We start from the raw sequence: 19,355 nt of genomic DNA, 5'->3' as shown, positions 1-19,355 counted from the left end.
AACTTTATTTGATATTACACTTGACAGTTTATCTGAAATTGGTCCCAGATAGGAAATAGATCTGTAAATGCAGTTTTTGGAAGTGTGTTCTTCTGTGTTAAAGGCTTGATTTAATTTTATTTTGAGCAATTTCTTTCTTATAATGTTGTCTATTATCAAAGGAGAGTAACCATTGTTGATTGCTAACTGTTTTAGTATAGAAACCTCATTATTGTAGTTGTCTTTGGACATAGGGATGTTCAACAGTCTATGTATGTAACAGTGAAAAGCTGACATTTTTTGTTGGTATGGATGATTAGATGAATTTGGGATGATGTGGTCAGTTTGTGTAGGTTTTCGGAAGATTGAGAATTCTAGTTTAGAAGGTGTCTTTTCAATAGTTAGATCTAGAAAGTTAATACTGTTGTTGATTTCAGTCTCTAGTGTAAATTTGATGGATGGGTGTAGACCATTGATCAAAGATAAGATGTGATTGGGTGTGTTGGTGGGACCTTCAATGAATGCTAAAATGTCATCTACATATCTGTGCCATAGAATAATTTCAGGACGTGATTGAACGAACTTAGTTTCAAGTGAATCTAGGAAAAGATCAGCTAGCAAAGGAGAGAGTGGATTTCCCATGGCTAACCCTTCTGGTTGTCTGTATAGTTTGTTGTTAAATATAAAAAAATCTTGAGACAGGCAAAATTGTAACAGAGATGTGATGTGAAGGATTTTTTGAGGATCTATGTTGTTGGATAATAATAAATCACTAATAATGGGTATGGTTTCTTGTCTTGGAACATTTGTAAAGAGATTTGTCACATCGAAGGAGACCATAATGAAGTTGGATGGCAAAGGTATGGAAGACAGTTTAGAGACTAACTCTTGGGTGTTTTTAACTGTATACTTGGGAGAATAGTTAATAAGATCGTTCAGTAGTTTGTTTACAAACTGTGTCAGGTTTGACAAAGGAGTATTAACAAAGCTGACAACGGGTCTAATTGGGAAATTTAATTTATGGATTTTTGGAAGTCCATATAGTCGTGGTGTTAGAGGATTACTGATAATAAATGACTTGGGCTTAGTTTGAAGATGTTCAAAGAAGGTTGAGTGATTAGATAAAATAGCTTTTAAGTCAGTGTTTAACTTATTCATTGGACTTTTGTTGAGTGGTATAAATGCGTTGTCTGATAGAAAATTTTCAACCTTATTTACGTAGTCTTTATTGTACATTATTATTAGGCAATTCCCCTTGTCTGCTTTAGTTATTGTGAGTTCATGTGTTCTTATTTTTTGAGCAATCGACTTAATAATTTTTGTTTGTGAGTGATAAGTAGAAATCAATTTTTTGTTGTTAGTGTATCTATGAGGAGAGAGTGGATTTCCCATGGCTAACCCTTCTGGTTGTCTGTATAGTTTGTTGTTAAATATAAAAAAATCTTGAGACAGGCAAAATTGTAACAGAGATGTGATGTGAAGGATTTTTTGAGGATCTATGTTGTTGGATAATAATAAATCACTAATAATGGGTATGGTTTCTTGTCTTGGAACATTACCCATTACTAGTGATTTATTATTATCCAACAACAGGTAAGAAACCATACCCATTATTAGTGATTTATTATTATCCAACAACATAGATCCTCAAAAAATCCTTCACATCACATCTCTGTTACAATTTTGCCTGTCTCAAGATTTTTTTATATTTAACAACAAACTACACAGACAACCAGAAGGGTTAGCCATGGGAAATCCACTCTCTCCTTTGCTAGCTGATCTTTTCCTAGATTCACTTGAAACTAAGTTCGTTCAATCACGTCCTGAAATTATTCTATGGCACAGATATGTAGATGACATTTTAGCATTCATTGAAGGTCCCACCAACACACCCAATCACATCTTATCTTTGATCAATGGTCTACACCCGTCCATCAAATTTACACTAGAGACTGAAATCAACAACAGTATTAACTTTCTAGATCTAACTATTGAAAAGACACCTTCTAAACTAGAATTCTCAATCTTCCGAAAACCTACACAAACTGACCACATCATCCCAAATTCATCTAATCATCCATACCAACAAAAAATGTCAGCTTTTCACTGTTACATACATAGACTGTTGAACATCCCTATGTCCAAAGACAACTACAATAATGAGGTTTCTATACTAAAACAGTTAGCAGTCAACAATTGTTACTCTCCTTTGATAATAGACAACATTATAAGAAAGAAATTGCTCAAAATAAAATTAAATCAAGCCTTTAACACAGAAGAACACACTTCCAAAAACTGCATTTACAGATCTATTTCCTATTTGGGACCAATTTCAGATAAACTGTCAAGTGTAATATCAAATAAAGTTGAGAACCTCAAAATTTCATTTAAAACTAAAAATTCAATCAAATCACTGTTTAGTACAACCAAAGACAAATTAGATAAATTAAATAAGAGTGGCATATACAAGCTATCGTGTGGTGAGTGTAGTACCACCTATGTAGGAAGGACAATAAGAACCCTTTCTCAGAGAATCAAGGAGCATGTCAGAACTCCAGAAAAATCAAACTTTGGCTATCATGTTAAATCTACCAATCATTCCTTCTCTCCTACTAAAGACAGCCAAATTTTGCATAACATCCCATCTAAAAACTATAGATTAATGAATTTGTTGGAGGACCTGGAGATTTCTAGAGAGATGAAGTCTAATCCTGATTTTTGTGTTAATACTCAGATCAATTTAAATTGTAATTATAAACCTCTCTTCAAGTATCTGTGGGAGACAGTTGAGTAGTGACCTCTTGCAATCTTTTATGTATATAAAAACTATTGTATTTTTATTCAAAATTTAATTTTATAACTTTATATAAAAAAAAGGAAAACATTTGACTATTGGTCAGATTTATATATACATTATTAATACAGATTCTACCAACAAGTAATGAGAGCCTTAGAAATAAAACACCTAACAACAAAAGTGTTCGAAACTATTTTGTTAAAAATTGAATTCCACCGAACAGTATATCCTTCTATTTTGTCATCAACGTCTTACAACAATAGACACTGAATATACCCATTTTAACATCATAGCATTTAATAAAATCATTTAATATTTCTACATAAACATTAGGTTTTCAACTTAATAAAATATCCATACACCAAGTCAAGGTCATTGCAATGACTTACATAAATGAAAAAAAGATGATAAATAACAACAATATAATATTATCTCAATCTTTAACTTCAACAAGCTAACATCTTCTGAATATTGAATTTGAGAATTCACAATCAAAATTGATCTTTCTCATTACTTTCTGTTTAATAATTTTTTTTTTGTTTTTTAATTTAATTTTTGAACTTAACACAGTGTATGTAAGTTGGGCCAATTAGTCTCAAAATCAAGCATGTCATCAATTAATTTAATAGTTGATTAGTACAAACATCTAAGGTACATTTCCTTATCAATTTCATTGTAAAAATTTTCAATTTTCCTTTCAATATGTTTAAAATATTCATGTTTCAACGTCAGCTGTCAACGTCAACGCAGAACAGATAAAAGCAGATTTGAATATCCGACCTTGTCAGTCAGCTGTTGTTACTAGGCCAAGGATGGACGGGTGATATCGACACCCGGACCATGAAAAAAGTTTATATGTTTTTTTTGTGCAACGTGTATGTGGCCGTTTCTTTCTGTTTTTTTGCTGTTTGCTGTTGTACGGAGGACTAAGCTAGCATTCAAAATTTAAAAATCAAATGTACATTCCTAAGATGCACTTTTTTACACCTCTATGTAGCGGTACTTTTTTAGTATTTGACGTAAGTATAAAAAGAGTTTTGTACTTCTTGTTCTTACAAGATCTCTTTTTTTTTATTTTAGCATTAGCTCCGACGATGACGTTTATGTCGAAAGCGCTCAGCTAAGGAAATAAAATTATTTACACACTTTGACATACTACATTTTCATTTTCCCTTATTCATTCAAGTGTGTACAAACTTATCAGTCTTTCAACTATTTTTATACTACAGTATGGTAGTGGACACCGAAAAGTACCTTAGACTGTCTACTAAGAGGGAACTACGTTATATTGACATTTGGTTCATACATCAGTGCCTCAATTTTCATCTAACTCCGAAGTTGGCATCACTTAAAACATCTAAGAACATTCCTATTAAATTAAAGTCTGAAATAGAGAGAAAACTACTTAAGAAACCAATATGTATTCATTATGCTAAAATTAACTCCTTTGACATTGAACTTAAAATTCTGTATGACAAGATTGTAGAGGTCACTCGTTTTCTAGTTTTTCAGCAGATACTTCAAGAACACCATGAAGAATTAGCACTAATTAAACAGGTCAAGTTTGATAAAATTAACAAGAAACTTAATTATTTAAAAGCTGAACGTTCAGGTAACAAATATCCTAATAACTGTAACAATAACAGCAGGAATCAGGTGAGTCACTTTTCTTCTCATAAATTTCATACCAGGATTAAAAACTTATCAAATTGCAACTTTAATAATGAAGAACTTGATTTTCTGAGCAAGGGTTTAAAATTCAGTACACAATCAAAACCAGATACTAACAACATTGAACTGTTATGTGTAGAGATAGATAACATTATAAATAGTTTAGATATTTCAACATCAGTCAAAAATAACATAAAAACAGCATGTCTTTTTCAATTGAATCAACAATATCATAGATACACTAACAACAAAAAATTGATTTCTACTTATCACTCACAAACAAAAATTATTAAGTCGATTGCTCAAAAAATAAGAACACATGAACTCACAATAACTAAAGCAGACAAGGGGAATTGCCTAATAATAATGTACAATAAAGACTACGTAAATAAGGTTGAAAATTTTCTATCAGACAACGCATTTATACCACTCAACAAAAGTCCAATGAATAAGTTAAACACTGACTTAAAAGCTATTTTATCTAATCACTCAACCTTCTTTGAACATCTTCAAACTAAGCCCAAGTCATTTATTATCAGTAATCCTCTAACAACACGGCTATATGGACTTCCAAAAATCCATAAATTAAATTTCCCAATTAGACCCGTTGTCAGCTTTGTTAATACTCCTTTGTCAAACCTGACACAGTTTGTAAACAAACTACTGAACGATCTTATTAACTATTCTCCCAAGTATACAGTTAAAAACACCCAAGAGTTAGTCTCTAAACTGTCTTCCATACCTTTGCCATCCAACTTCATTATGGTCTCCTTCGATGTGACAAATCTCTTTACAAATGTTCCAAGACAAGAAACCATACCCATTATTAGTGATTTATTATTATCCAACAACATAGATCCTCAAAAAATCCTTCACATCACATCTCTGTTACAATTTTGCCTGTCTCAAGATTTTTTTATATTTAACAACAAACTATACAGACAACCAGAAGGGTTAGCCATGGGAAATCCACTCTCTCCTTTGCTAGCTGATCTTTTCCTAGATTCACTTGAAACTAAGTTCGTTCAATCACGTCCTGAAATTATTCTATGGCACAGATATGTAGATGACATTTTAGCATTCATTGAAGGTCCCACCAACACACCCAATCACATCTTATCTTTGATCAATGGTCTACACCCATCCATCAAATTTACACTAGAGACTGAAATCAACAACAGTATTAACTTTCTAGATCTAACTATTGAAAAGACACCTTCTAAACTAGAATTCTCAATCTTCCGAAAACCTACACAAACTGACCACATCATCCCAAATTCATCTAATCATCCATACCAACAAAAAATGTCAGCTTTTCACTGTTACATACATAGACTGTTGAACATCCCTATGTCCAAAGACAACTACAATAATGAGGTTTCTATACTAAAACAGTTAGCAGTCAACAATGGTTACTCTCCTTTGATAATAGACAACATTATAAGAAAGAAATTGCTCAAAATAAAATTAAATCAAGCCTTTAACACAGAAGAACACACTTCCAAAAACTGCATTTACAGATCTATTTCCTATTTGGGACCAATTTCAGATAAACTGTCAAGTGTAATATCAAATAAAGTTGAGAACCTCAAAATTTCATTTAAAACTAAAAATTCAATCAAATCACTGTTTAGTAAAACCAAAGAAAAATTAGATAAATTAAATAAGAGTGGCATATACAAGCTATCATGTGGTGAGTGTAGTACCACCTATGTAGGAAGGACAATGAGAACTCTTTCTCAGAGAATCAAGGAGCATGTCAGAACTCCAGAAAAATCAAACTTTGGCTATCATGTTAAATCTACCAATCATTCCTTCTCTCCTACTAAAGACAGCCAAATTTTGCATAACATCCCATCTAAAAACTATAGATTAATGAATTTGTTGGAGGACTTGGAGATTTCTAGAGAGGTGAAGTCTAATCCTGATTTTTGTGTTAATACTCAGATCAATTTAAATTGTAATTATAAACCTCTCTTCAAGTATCTGTGGGAGACAGTTGAGTAGTGACCTCTTGCAATCTTTTATGTATATAAAAACTATTGTATTTTTATTCAAAATTTAATTTTATAACTTTATATAAAAAAAAGGAAAACATTTGACTATTGGTCAGATTTATATATACATTATTAATACAGATTCTACCAACAAGTAATGAGAGCCTTAGAAATAAAACACCTAACAACAAAAGTGTTCGAAACTATTTTGTTAAAAATTGAATTCCACCGAACACTATATCCTTCTATTTTGTCATCAACGTCTTACAACAATAGACACTGAATATACCCATTTTAACATCATAGCATTTAATAAAATCATTTAATATTTCTACATAAACATTAGGTTTTCAACTTAATAAAATATCCATACACCAAGTCAAGGTCATTGCAATGACTTACATAAATGACAAAAAGATGATAAATAACAACAATATAATATTATCTCAATCTTTAACTTCAACAAGCTAACATCTTCTGAATATTGAATTTGAGAATTCACAATCAAAATTGATCTTTCTCATTACTTTCTGTTTAATAATTTTTTTTTTGTTTTTTAATTTAATTTTTGAACTTAACACAGTGTATGTAAGTTGGGCCAATTAGTCTCAAAATCAAGCATGTCATCAATTAATTTAATAGTTGATTAGTACAAACATCTAAGGTACATTTCCTTATCAATTTCATTGTAAAAATTTTCAATTTTCCTTTCAATATGTTTAAAATATTCATGTTTCAACGTCAGCTGTCAACGTCAACGCAGAACAGATAAAAGCAGATTTGAATATCCGACCTTGTCAGTCAGCTGTTGTTACTAGGCCAAGGATGGACGGGTGATATCGACACCCGGACCATGAAAAAAGTTTATATGTTTTTTTTTGTGCAACGTGTATGTGGCCGTTTCTTTCTGTTTTTTTGCTGTTTGCTGTTGTACGGAGGACTAAGCTAGCATTCAAAATTTAAAAATCAAATGTACATTCCTAAGATGCACTTTTTTACACCTCTATGTAGCGGTACTTTTTAGTATTTGACGTAAGTAAAAAAAGAGTTTTGTACTTCTTGTTCTTACAAGATCTCTTTTTTTTATTTTAGCATTAGCTCCGATGATGACGTTTATGTCGAAAGCGCTCAGCTAAGGAAATAAAATTATTTACACACTTTGACATACTACATTTTCATTTTCCCTTATTCATTCAAGTGTGTACAAACTTATCAGTCTTTCAACTAGTTTTATTTTAGGTTTTTCAATTTTATAGTAATATTTTTGTATTGTATGTTTGTTAAAAAAAACATATATATTACAAATACAGACCTCCAAATTATTGATTTAAAGAAATGGAAAACCCACTACAAAGAAGAACTTCAAGAAAATAGACAGGAATAAATAAATACATCACCTAAACCCAACAATTTAAATGGACAAGAGGTAGAATTATTAAATAACGAATTCATGGAAAGCGTGATAAAACAACTAACAAATAAAAAAGGGTGTGGTCCAAAAGGAATCCCATCGGAACTTCTAAAAAAATGAAACTACAAAATTGATCAAATGAATAACCTTAATTATCAATAACTAAATATTTTGGAGAAAACATACCAAAAAATTTAAAAAAGGGTAGATAACCCCAATACACAAAAAAAGTAACAAGAAAGACTGCAAGAATTATCGCTGTATTACCGTAACCAGCACTTTTAGCAAATTATATGGAAAACTTTGGAAACTCTAATAGATAATGAACAAGCACCTTTCGAGATCGAACAACAAGAAGGATTCCGAATAGAAATATCCTGCATAGACCACATCTTCACGCTCAACCAACTCCAGGAAAAAAAAAGTAGCGAGAGACAGAGAAATACATTTACTATTCGTCGATCTAACTTAGGCATATGATACCGTACCACTGTGTAAATTATGGCAAGTCCTGGAAAATCCCCTATTAATGTAACTTTAATAAAGGCAGTGCAAAAATCCTGTTAGATATATAATAGAATAGAAATATCCTGCATAGACCACATCTTCACGCTCAACCAACTCCAGGAAAAAAAAAGTAGCGAGAGACAGGGAAATACATTTACTATTCGTCGATCTAACTTAGGCATATGATACCGTACCACTGTGTAAATTATGGCAAGTCCTGGAAAATCCCCTATTAATGTAACTTTAATAAAGGCAGTGCAAAAATCCTGTTACAAAACTCACTTTTCTATGATCTTTTAGGTACTAATGTTTAGTTTTAGTTGACTTCATTTATTTTTAATAACTTACTTCTAAATAAATGAAAAACACTGAATTTGTATCCTTTATTTTACAAACTACGAGATCTAATTTATTTATTACACTAAATCTAATAATTTATCTAACTACAAATTCAAAATATACCGCGCCCGTTACATATCAAAGTACACCGACGTTTTCAAATTCACAACTCAACCGCTAATTCCAAAACCCCTATTTATACATTACTACAATGTTCTAGAAATAAACAACATCTCGAAAAAGGTTAAATAATATTTACGACTTTAAGAGAATTTACTTCAGAAGTCTAGAACAATCTAACATCATAACTCATAATAAAAGAAAGGTATTGTTTACATTAAAATTATGATAAATAGTCCAGGTCGTGAGTAGCCTGCAGCGTCACAATTCTATAACACCCAATCAAACATAAAAATTAACAAAAGATTATCCGCAGGGTGAATAAGGGACTACGAAAGGGATGCAGCCTATCGCCAATACTGTTTAAAATTTTATATAAATGTAGAATTGTAAATATTTTATCTTAATTTTTAAGACTCCTGTATATGTTTTTTCTTTAATTATTATTACAAACACGAAGTGAGTGTCCGTCGACGCCCAGAGTGATAGACGTGTGGACAGATGTGTGAAACCAATCATCGGGTGGCAGTTAGAAGATTGTGTTTATTTTCTATCGTCCTTAAGACATAAAAATAACAAGTAGAGCCATTTCAACAAATTTTAATAGGCTAGTTCTCACGAAAGCGAAATAAACCATGAGAAGAGTGAGATTAGAAGTAAGAGAATTTTATTTAGCGTGGGGGTTCGATAGGGAGTCGATTTTAACATCAGGACCTCGACGGACGTGTTATTTGGGATAATCGAAAAAGACACAACTTAGAGACGCTTTAGGAAGGGTATTATGACAAGCCGGTTATAATATTCATTAGACGCAATTATTTCCAAATACATTTATTTTTATAAGAACACGTACAATTTTGGTCGCAATTACACAAACACTTTTACCTTTCGTCAATTTAATAGTATCTATAATTTTAGTTGTATATTTTAATAATTAAAACTGTTAAATATCACACGGACTTTTACTACGATTGTCTTTAACGAATCCTACAAATATGAGGGCTCAGCAGCGGATCTAAGAAAGACAATTTCGTCGTAAAGTTCGCGAAATACCGTAAAGTGACGTATAATTTAAAAAATTGACTCAAGTGACGTGAAGTAATTTTTGAAAACTGTTAATTCTTGAAACTTTCGGACTTTGGGAACTGTCGGTGACTTTCAGACTTCGGAAACTGTTGGTGAATTGTTGTGTTGGTGGAGTAGCAGGCTAGTACAGTGTAGACGACGCTGTTTAGGCAAATACGACGGCTGTTTGGGCAGTGACGGCGACGACGAAGAGACGCAATCATAGCTAGCAGTATTAGTCTAATAAAATAAGATTACACTACATGTAAATCAAAATATAAATTCGTACAGGTTGGAACAAATTTTATATCAAAGTTTAGGTGAGTACAAAAGATATTTTCAACAAAGTATCCAAATCATATAAGGGGATCATTTTTTAAATAATTAAAATGGGTCATTTTTGCACAGTATTTACTTTTTTCTGCTGAGGTAATTTACGTTTAAATGAAGGTTTTTAAGGTTTTTTTCTACAAAGATGAAGGACAAATCTTTCACCTAAGACTTACTAAATTAAATTTGACCCCCTATTTATTTAAATAATTATATATAAAATTTAAAAATCACATTTGCAAAGAAATATTTTTTGCGTTTTAAATAAGCATTATAAAATATTTTATTTAATAGGACAAGTTGCGCTATGCTACCACTATTAAGCAAAAAAATTGTTAAAAAGTATGTAATAGTTTATGAAATATTTAATTTGTTTATCAAATGTTACCATATTTTCAATTGAAAAAACGTGGTTGTTTCCAAAATAATATAAACCTGTTTAAAATCTCATTAGTTTTATTTTTATGAATGTATTCGACAAATGTATTGATAAATTCAAACTTCAATTTAAGTCCCCTCTAAAATGACATTTAAAATTGTTCTAATTTGTTTAAAATTTGTTTTTTTAATAACGTAGCGGGGATTAAAAATTTTGAAATGCTATTTTTTCCCTTATAGTAAAAGATATAGTTTTGCTTATAGAGGGGGTTTCATTAAAAATGTCCAATCTCTAAGTTGTCGATTATAGACCTCAAAATATTAAGATTTAATCAAAATCACTTAAATAAAATATGGCTACTTATTGAGTTACAGGGTGTTTTCTTTAAAAATTATTTTTGCTCTGTATTTTAAAACTATTCGACATATCCTTTTCATAGTTGGTAGAAAGTGTAGGTACTATACACCCTATGAAATTGTCTTAAATACTGGTTTCGGCTATTTCCAGAAGCGTACGACAGGGGAAAGCAAATGGTTGACCCTTCCCAAATTCTACGTCACTGGCAAAATTGTCAATTTAGCCCAATTGTTAGATTCTCCCATATTCTCTATGTAAATAACTTACTCTTCACAAGTAACGATTAAGTCATTAGTTTTCGGCATACTTGAAGTTAAACATGTACCGGCAGTTATTTTGAATCAATAAAACAAATATAGAGTGGTTGGTTTACATCCATACATCTTTGCATGTGGACGTTAAATCCAAATAAGGCCTCTCGTGTACACATGGCATTCCTAAATCCACATTGAGTTTCATCGATATGTTGTTCCACTTTTTTGAAAATTTTTAAATGGATAATTTTTAAGAATATCTTTAGTATAGTCGGTTCGCTCAACTCTGACACAACTGCCTAGTGATTTTATTAAGTAATTTTGCCAATTTGGTAAAATGGGCCAAAAGATAATTACTAAATATTTAATAATTACTAAATAGTTAGTAATTTTGCCAATTTTGGCAAAATTGGCAAAAAAAAATTACCTACTAAAATCACTAGCCGGTTGTGTCTGAGTTTAGCGAACCGACTATATATATATTTTTATATAGGGTGTCCCAAACGTAGCGGAACGGTCGAGTATTTCTCGAAATAAACATCGAATCGAAAAACTGAAAAATACGTGCTCAATAGTTTTCAAAAATCTATCGAATGACATCAAACCCGACCCCCACTCCACCCCTAGAGGTGGGGTGGGGGTTACTTCAATATCTTAAATGGAAACCCCCAGTTTTTATTTCAGATTTGGATTTCTTATGTAAAAGTAAGCAGCTTTTATTCGAGACATTTTTTCTAATTATGGATAGATGGCGCTATATACGAAAAAAAAACGATTAATCGTGATAGCATAGGTAAATTAGAGAAACGGTCTAATATCTCCAGAAATACACTTCCATACACATGAGAGGTGCAACGTGGATATCACATAACTAAATAACATCACTGCAAATTGATATTATGTTATGTGATTTCCACATTGCATCTCTCATTTTAAAACTTAATTACTCAGTCATTTGACAACCGATTAAAAAAAAATTATCGCTGAATAGGTAAATGACCGTTCTTTCAATTTACAAAAAAATATGCTGGGTGTTTCAATAAAAAAAACAACGTTTTTTTTAAATCCGCCATTTTTTATTTAAAAGTGATATAAAAATTTCAATCCATTCAAACAAAACTTTTACTAAAACAAAATATTTCAGCGAAAACAGCATATTTCTATCTTGAATCTTGTAGAAGTTATAGGCAGTTAAAATGGGGGAAAATATAAGTCAACACCCAATATATTATTGGATTATATTACAGGGTGTAACAAAAATACAGGCCATAAATTAAATCACATATTCTGGGACCAAAAATAGTTCGATTGAACCTAACTTACCTTAGTACAAATATGCACACAAAAAAGTTACAGCTCTTTGAAGTTACAAAATGAAAATCGATTTTTTCCGATATATCGAAAACTATTAGAGATTTTTTAATGAAAATGGACATGTGGCATTCTTATGGCATGACCATCCTAAAAAGAAATTATAGTGAATTTCGTACAGCACATAAACATTTTATGGGGGTTTTGTTCCGTTAAACCCGCCCAAACTTTTATGTACGTTCCGATTAAATTATTAATGTAGTACCATTAGTTAAACACAATGTTTTTAAAACTTTTTTGCCTCTCAGTACTTTTTGGAAAAACCAGTTTTAATCGAGATGCGGCTTCTTTTTTAATATGTTTACATAAAAATTTTATGGGGGTTTGTGCCTTTAAACCCCCCAAATGTTTGTGTGCGTTCCAATTAGACTATTACTGCTATATCATTAGGTAAACACAGTGTTTTTAAAACTTTTTTGCCTCTTAGTATTTTTCAGATAAGGCACGTTTTATCGAGATGTGGCTTCTTTTTTAATATTTTTCAAAGTATACCTCAAACTGTAATTTATAAATAAATTTTTATATTATTACCAAGTCTCTAAAATCGTACTCAACAGTATACAAATATGTGGTGGATTTGAAAAAATATTCAAAATATCTCAAAAAAAACTAACTTTTCGGAAAAGTACTAAGAGGCAAAAAAGTTTTAAAAACTTTGTGTTTAACTAATTGGGCCAAAATGATCATTTAATTGGAACGTACACAAAAGTTTGGGGGGTTTAAGGGAACAAAACCCCCATAATTTTTTTATGGGGTGCACAAATTTCACTATATTTTCTTTTTAAGATGTTCCTATCATAAGAATGTCACATGTCCGTTTTCAATAAGAAACCTCAAACAGTTTTCGATATATTGAAAAAAATCTATTTTTATGTTGTAACTTCAAAGGGCTGTAACTTTTTTTAGGTGCAGATTTGGACTAAGGTAAGTTAGGTTCAATCGAACTATTTTGGGTCCCAGGATATGTGATTTAATTTATGACCTGTATTTTTATTACACCCTGTATATATTATTATTATTTATAGGTCTGGATCCCGCGTATGAAAAAAAAGTTGATTAATAGCAAGCTGAAAATTTGTTAATAGCTTAAGGGTGTCTAGTCGGATAAACTTAGATATATGGGAACACTGGAACAGGGGCAGTTTTAATTGTGGAACAGGTTAAAAATTTGGAATGGTTACACCACGAAAACGGCACAAGTATTTTGTCCGACAGAATAGACTTAAACTCTCCGAACAGAGATTAAACTCTCATGCAAAAATCAGACCGCTATTTACCACAAAATGGATGTTTTAATGAGTGAAACATGTAGAATATATCAAATGACAGGAATTATGACAGGTGATAAATAGCAGTCTGATTTTTGCATGAGAGTTTAATCTCTGTTCGGAAAGTTTAAGTCTGTTCTGTCGGACAAAATAAATGTGCCGTTTTCATGGTGTGACCGTTCCAAATTTTTAACCTGTTCCACAGTTAAAACTGCACCTGTTCCAGTGTTCCCATATATCAAAGTTTATCCGACTAGACACCCTTAAGCTATTAACAAATTTTCAGCTTGCTACTAATCAACTTTTTTTTCATACGCGGGATCCAGACCTATTAAGTCTACTAATACATTGATCTGATCTTCTAATATTAATTTAATTATTTCCGTCGGAATTGTGTCAGGTCCCGCAGTTTTATTAGATTTTGCCAGATTTATTGTATGTATTACATATTTCAGCCTTAGTTATATTTGGACCTATATCGTGTTCCTAGCAATCGTTCATGCTATCTTGTTGTGTCGTGTCGTCCTCAAACAATTCTTGAACGTATTCTCTCCATATGTTTAGTTTCCCTTTGATATCAGCTATGGAATTACGAACACTCGATACGAATCGTATCCGCCATGTTTTACCGTAAGGCGCTACAGCGCTATTGGGACCGTGCAAATTCGGAAAGCGACACCTGGTTTCTACGCTCAGCAACATTTTTCGCACTTTTAATTATATTGGCCAATTATATGAGTCCTGGTTACTGGATAATTGTCAAGGCCATAGTCCAAAAAAACAATAAGAAGAAAAAATAAGATTCAGGTTGTTATTAAAACGTAAACAATTGTATGTAGTAAATAAAATTAGTTATTAAAATGCAGTACTGCAAGCAAAATACAATTAATTAAATTTACCTTTATATAATAATTGCATATCATATCAATGTTGTGGAGCAATATATAATTTTTCTTCTTCAATGACAGTAGGTATGAAATATACGTCAATTTGACAATTTCAATTGACAATATGAATTATTTAAAAAGGTTGCAATATTTCTCCGCTATTCGCGCACGACCGTTTCTCGTATCCCGTCCAAGTACTTGCACACCTCGAATATATATAATAATCTATATTCACTGCAGATATTATTTTACCATTCGTATCAACCAGGGTGTTACCTACTATTGTTAGATTGTCTTATACTTGCTAATTCTTATTTTTTTTTTGAATTCAAAACTATCATGATTTCTCCGTAATTCTTCTATTTCTGAACATTTCGTCGCCTCAAAGCAACAGTAAGATATGTCAAATATTGTAGTTTCGAGAAAAATGCAATTGAAATTTTTACGAATTCTTCATTAACTAATAACTTTTTTATATTTGAATGGATTTACATGGAATTTTGTTTGAATATATAACTTTACAGGCCTTACATAAATATTTATATTAATTCATAAAAAAGTGAAAAATAATTGGAAAAAAGTTACTTGTCCTACTGTTGCTCTAACAGTTAATCTGTTTTTTAACGATATCCGTAAATATGTGTTATTAAGTGAGGACGTTTGAGTTGGAATAAATTCATTATCTCTAGAGTGGAAGCATTTGGAGAGAAATGCTGAGACAGGTCGATTTTTACTTTTAAATTATGACTTTTTACCATATATATCATACTAATGACGTCATCCATCTGGTCGTGATGACGTAATCGATGATTTTTTAAATGAGAGTAGGGATGGTGCGATAGCTCATTTGAAAGGTTATTTAATTCTCTATTCATTAATATAAACGTTACCATAATTATTCATACAGGGTGCCCAACAAAATTTTTTGTTTATTAAATTAATTGAGACAAAAAGAAGAGTGTATGTAATTCATGTACTTTAAAATACATTTGAGTGCTGTCAGAAAACAAAAAGAAATGTTTAATTCATAAATAAACATTGTTTTTTGCTTAAATTCAATGTTAAATCTGCCACCCACCTGTCTCTTGGCAGCTTGAACATTGAATTTAAGCGAAAAGTAATGTTTATTTTTGAGATAAACATTATCACCTGTTTTTATGACAGCAGTAAAATGTATTTTTAATTAAATAAATTACTTACATTTTTCTGTTTGTGTCAAATAATTTAATAAAAAAATATTCTTTGAACACACTGTATAAATAATTAGGGTAATATTTACATTACTGAATAGAGAATTAAAAAACTTTTCAAATGAGCTATAACACAACTCCTACTCTCATTTAAAAAAATCATCGATTACGTCATCACAACCAGATGGATGACGTCAGTAGTATGATGTATATGGCAAAAAGTCATAATTTAAAATTAAAAATCGAATTGTCTCAGGATTTCTCTCCAAATTCACCCCTTCTCGAGATAATTAATTTATTCCAACTCAAACGTCCTTACTGTATAAACTTATATTTGTATGTACTGAAGTTTTGTTTAAAATTTTACACATTTTATTATAAAAAACAAAACAATTTTGTTCAAACATTTTATTAGATAAATTATAAACTCAATATACATGTTTTCCGACAATTTTAAAACTCGACAACTAAAATGACAAACAAAAGAAAATGGAAAATTAATCAGAATTAGTTGTGGTTACATCGAATGCAGACTAAAAAATATTGACTTATACTGGATATTTTAGATTATTTTTATAACTTAAATTGGCTGAGGCTGAGGCCAGTGGCGGATATAGGAAAATATTTTGGGGGGGGGCCAATAACCCGGGAATCCGGGGGGGTATGGAATAAGCAGAGGGGGGTTCGGGTATACTCCCACGAAAAAAAATTTAAAGAATTGGTATATTTTTATTTTAATTTAATATTTTAAGTTTACAACTTTATTACAACTTTTATATTTTAAGTTTACAACACAAAATCAAGGTTTCTTGGTACACTCGCAAACTTGTCAAGAACTTCTTCATTGCTTATTGCAAAGTCTCTGTGGATTGAAAGCAACGCTAGCCCATTAAGCCTATTTTCCGAAGTGCTATTTCTCAAGTATGTTTTTAGCCTTCTTAAACTTGAGAACGATCTTTCCACGGTTGCCACAGAAACAGGCAGAACTGCTAGCAGTTTTAATAGAACATAAATGTTTGGGAAGAAATCTTGGTCACATTTTTCAAGAGAGCTTACGGCTGACTTGGGAAGATTTTCATACTTCTCTTGGCTCCACCTTTCTTTCCACAGCATGAACTCGCTTTCCACAACCTCTTTATGGGACAAATCCTCTTCATAGGAATTGAAAGCAGGTTCCAATGCACAGAAATCAGTTTTGATACAAAATTCTGGAAGGATGTTTTGTAAGGATGCAACTGTTTCCTTGTGAGACTCAAAGCGTTCCTTCAGCGAATTGCAAAAATCGTCTAGGTAAGGTAAATAAACAGCTCGGCGATAGTACTCTTCTTTGGTACTGTATGGAACGTTGTTGCGGGCTGTTTGAAGGCGGCAAATTCTAGGAACCTCCTCTTTAATCTTAAGTTTGTCAGCCCGCTCCTGTATTTGACTATACAGGACTTTAAAGTTGTTATCGGCATTTTCCCTTTCTTTTGAAAGCAGATCTAAGACATTCGAAACATTTTTCACAGCCTGTGTGAGATCTAAGTTCTTTTTTTGAAGATTCTCAGATAAGTTATGTGTTTTAGACAGCATATGGCTCAAAACAAAAGTATTTACAAGAAATTGAAATTGAGTGATAGAACTACCTAGAGCGTGTGCCTTAGGCGCTGAGTCACTTGATTCTTCTTCAATTTTCAAAAGGGAAAGACTGACGGGTTCCAATAGTTCCTTAAATAAAAGCACCGAGTCATGCCTCTCCACCCATCTTGTTTCACATAAAGAAATAAGTTTCTTTTTCTTTTGTTCAGGACAACATTCAGTAATGGTTAATTTTAATACTTCAGTTCTTTTGGCTGACTTATGGAAGAATGCGCAGACTTCTTTAATAACGCCCATGCAATTTTTTATAGAAGGTATGTTACTTGCATCTGATAAACATAAGTTTAGGGTATGTGAAGAACAGTGTGTGTACAACGCTAGAGGCAGTTTCTGTTTGATGCACGCTTGCACCCCTCTGAAGGGCCCTCTCATCGTGGAAGCACCATCGTACCCTTGGCCTCTCAATTTGTTCAGGTCAAGCCCTAAGCTTGACAAGGTATCCAAAACTGTGTTAGCTAATGCTGCCCCAGTAACGTCATACACTGGAACAAAAGTCAGGAAATCTTCTCTGATTTTATATGATGAGTCGTCGACATACCGTACACAAAGAGAAAACTGTTCAACTTGACTAATGTCAGTTGTTTCGTCTGCCAAAACAGAGTAAAAAATAGATTTTCTGACATTTGTGACAATCTGACTTTGAATCAAATGACCAAACGTGCTAATCAGTTCATTTTGAATAAAAGAACTTGTGTACATACTCTTACCACCACTGCTCAATAATTGAAGTTTTAGATCATTGTCTCCACTGTTAGCCCTGTATCTGAGCAAAGATCGGAAATTTCCATCATTTTTTTCTGGCTCTTCTAAGCCTATTCGTCCACTGTCACGGTGGCCTCTTAGTGCTATTTGTTGCCTCCCGCATAATCTTATACTTTCTATTATAGGAATAAGCTTTTTCCTGTTTTCTTTAATATCTATTATTCTTTGAGCATTTAGTTGATTGATAACACTCTCCGATTTTTTAGTTACAACAGATTTTGTATTTTGAGCTACCAAAATTGATCGTTTGTGATATGTACATTTTTCGTGTTTACCAAATACTTCTTTTGCCTTTTTCAAATTAGTGAAAGCCTTATTTACCAATGCCCCTGACATTTGGTGGTCTCCTTTTCCTACAGTTTCGGAGTGAGAAAATATTACGCAGTATTTACAAAATGACCCAGATTTTTCCTCGGAATATGCTAACCACTTAAATTCTTCTAGCCATTTCATTTGAAAAGATCTAGCATGGTTTGAACTAGAAATAGTAGGAAATTTATATCCAATCGGAGGTTTCCAAACATTTTCTAACAGTGAATTTTTTTCTTCATTTGTTAAGCTTTGAGTAGAGTTGATTTGACAATAGTGTCCAATATCATATTTGTTTGCTCTTACTTGTAATAAGCCTAACTGGTTACGGTCCTCTGCAACTGGAAATGGATCGGTGCTCGTAGTAGCAACAACAGAAAACGCAGCATCATTGCTAACGGCACAGTTAACTTCACTAGGTTCACTTACGTTTAGCCTTTTCGTAAAAAAGGTTTCAATTGAAGCTTGTCTCTTCATAACGAAATGAGCTGAACTATATAACAACGGATAACAACAAACGAATAACAAATAAAGCAAACTCAACACCACTTAATTGCAGTTTGTAACTGACGCTTCTCTGAAAACAATCAACACAGCATGCGCCGAGAACGTTCCGCACAGCGTTGCCATATCGCTAAAATTAAAGCGGTAGTAAGTAAAATGTACTGGCTCCGTTAAGAACGACTCTGAGCAAAGTTGCCGTTTAGGGAGATCCCAAAAAAGG

The 19,355-nt window shown here is 32.1% G+C and overlaps 1 protein-coding gene and 1 long non-coding RNA gene across 2 annotated transcripts in view; one reads left to right on the top strand and one right to left on the bottom strand.

Moving 5' to 3' along the window:
* Window positions 1-19,355, bottom strand: part of LOC114335279 (nephrin-like) — an 838,863-nt gene that overhangs the window by 471,020 nt on the left and 348,488 nt on the right. The window lies entirely within an intron of this gene.
* Window positions 3,236-7,607, top strand: LOC126883543 (uncharacterized). The gene is made up of 2 exons (XR_007697698.1): window positions 3,236-3,795; window positions 7,537-7,607. It is a non-coding gene; the product is annotated as an uncharacterized LOC126883543 (long non-coding RNA).

The sequence above is a fragment of the Diabrotica virgifera genome, chromosome 4 (assembly GCF_917563875.1).
Source record: "Diabrotica virgifera virgifera chromosome 4, PGI_DIABVI_V3a".
In the NCBI taxonomy this organism is placed as follows: domain Eukaryota; kingdom Metazoa; phylum Arthropoda; class Insecta; order Coleoptera; family Chrysomelidae; genus Diabrotica; species Diabrotica virgifera.
The sequence above is the reverse complement of the archived record's forward strand: the minus strand, read 5'-3'. Positions and strand labels throughout refer to the sequence as shown.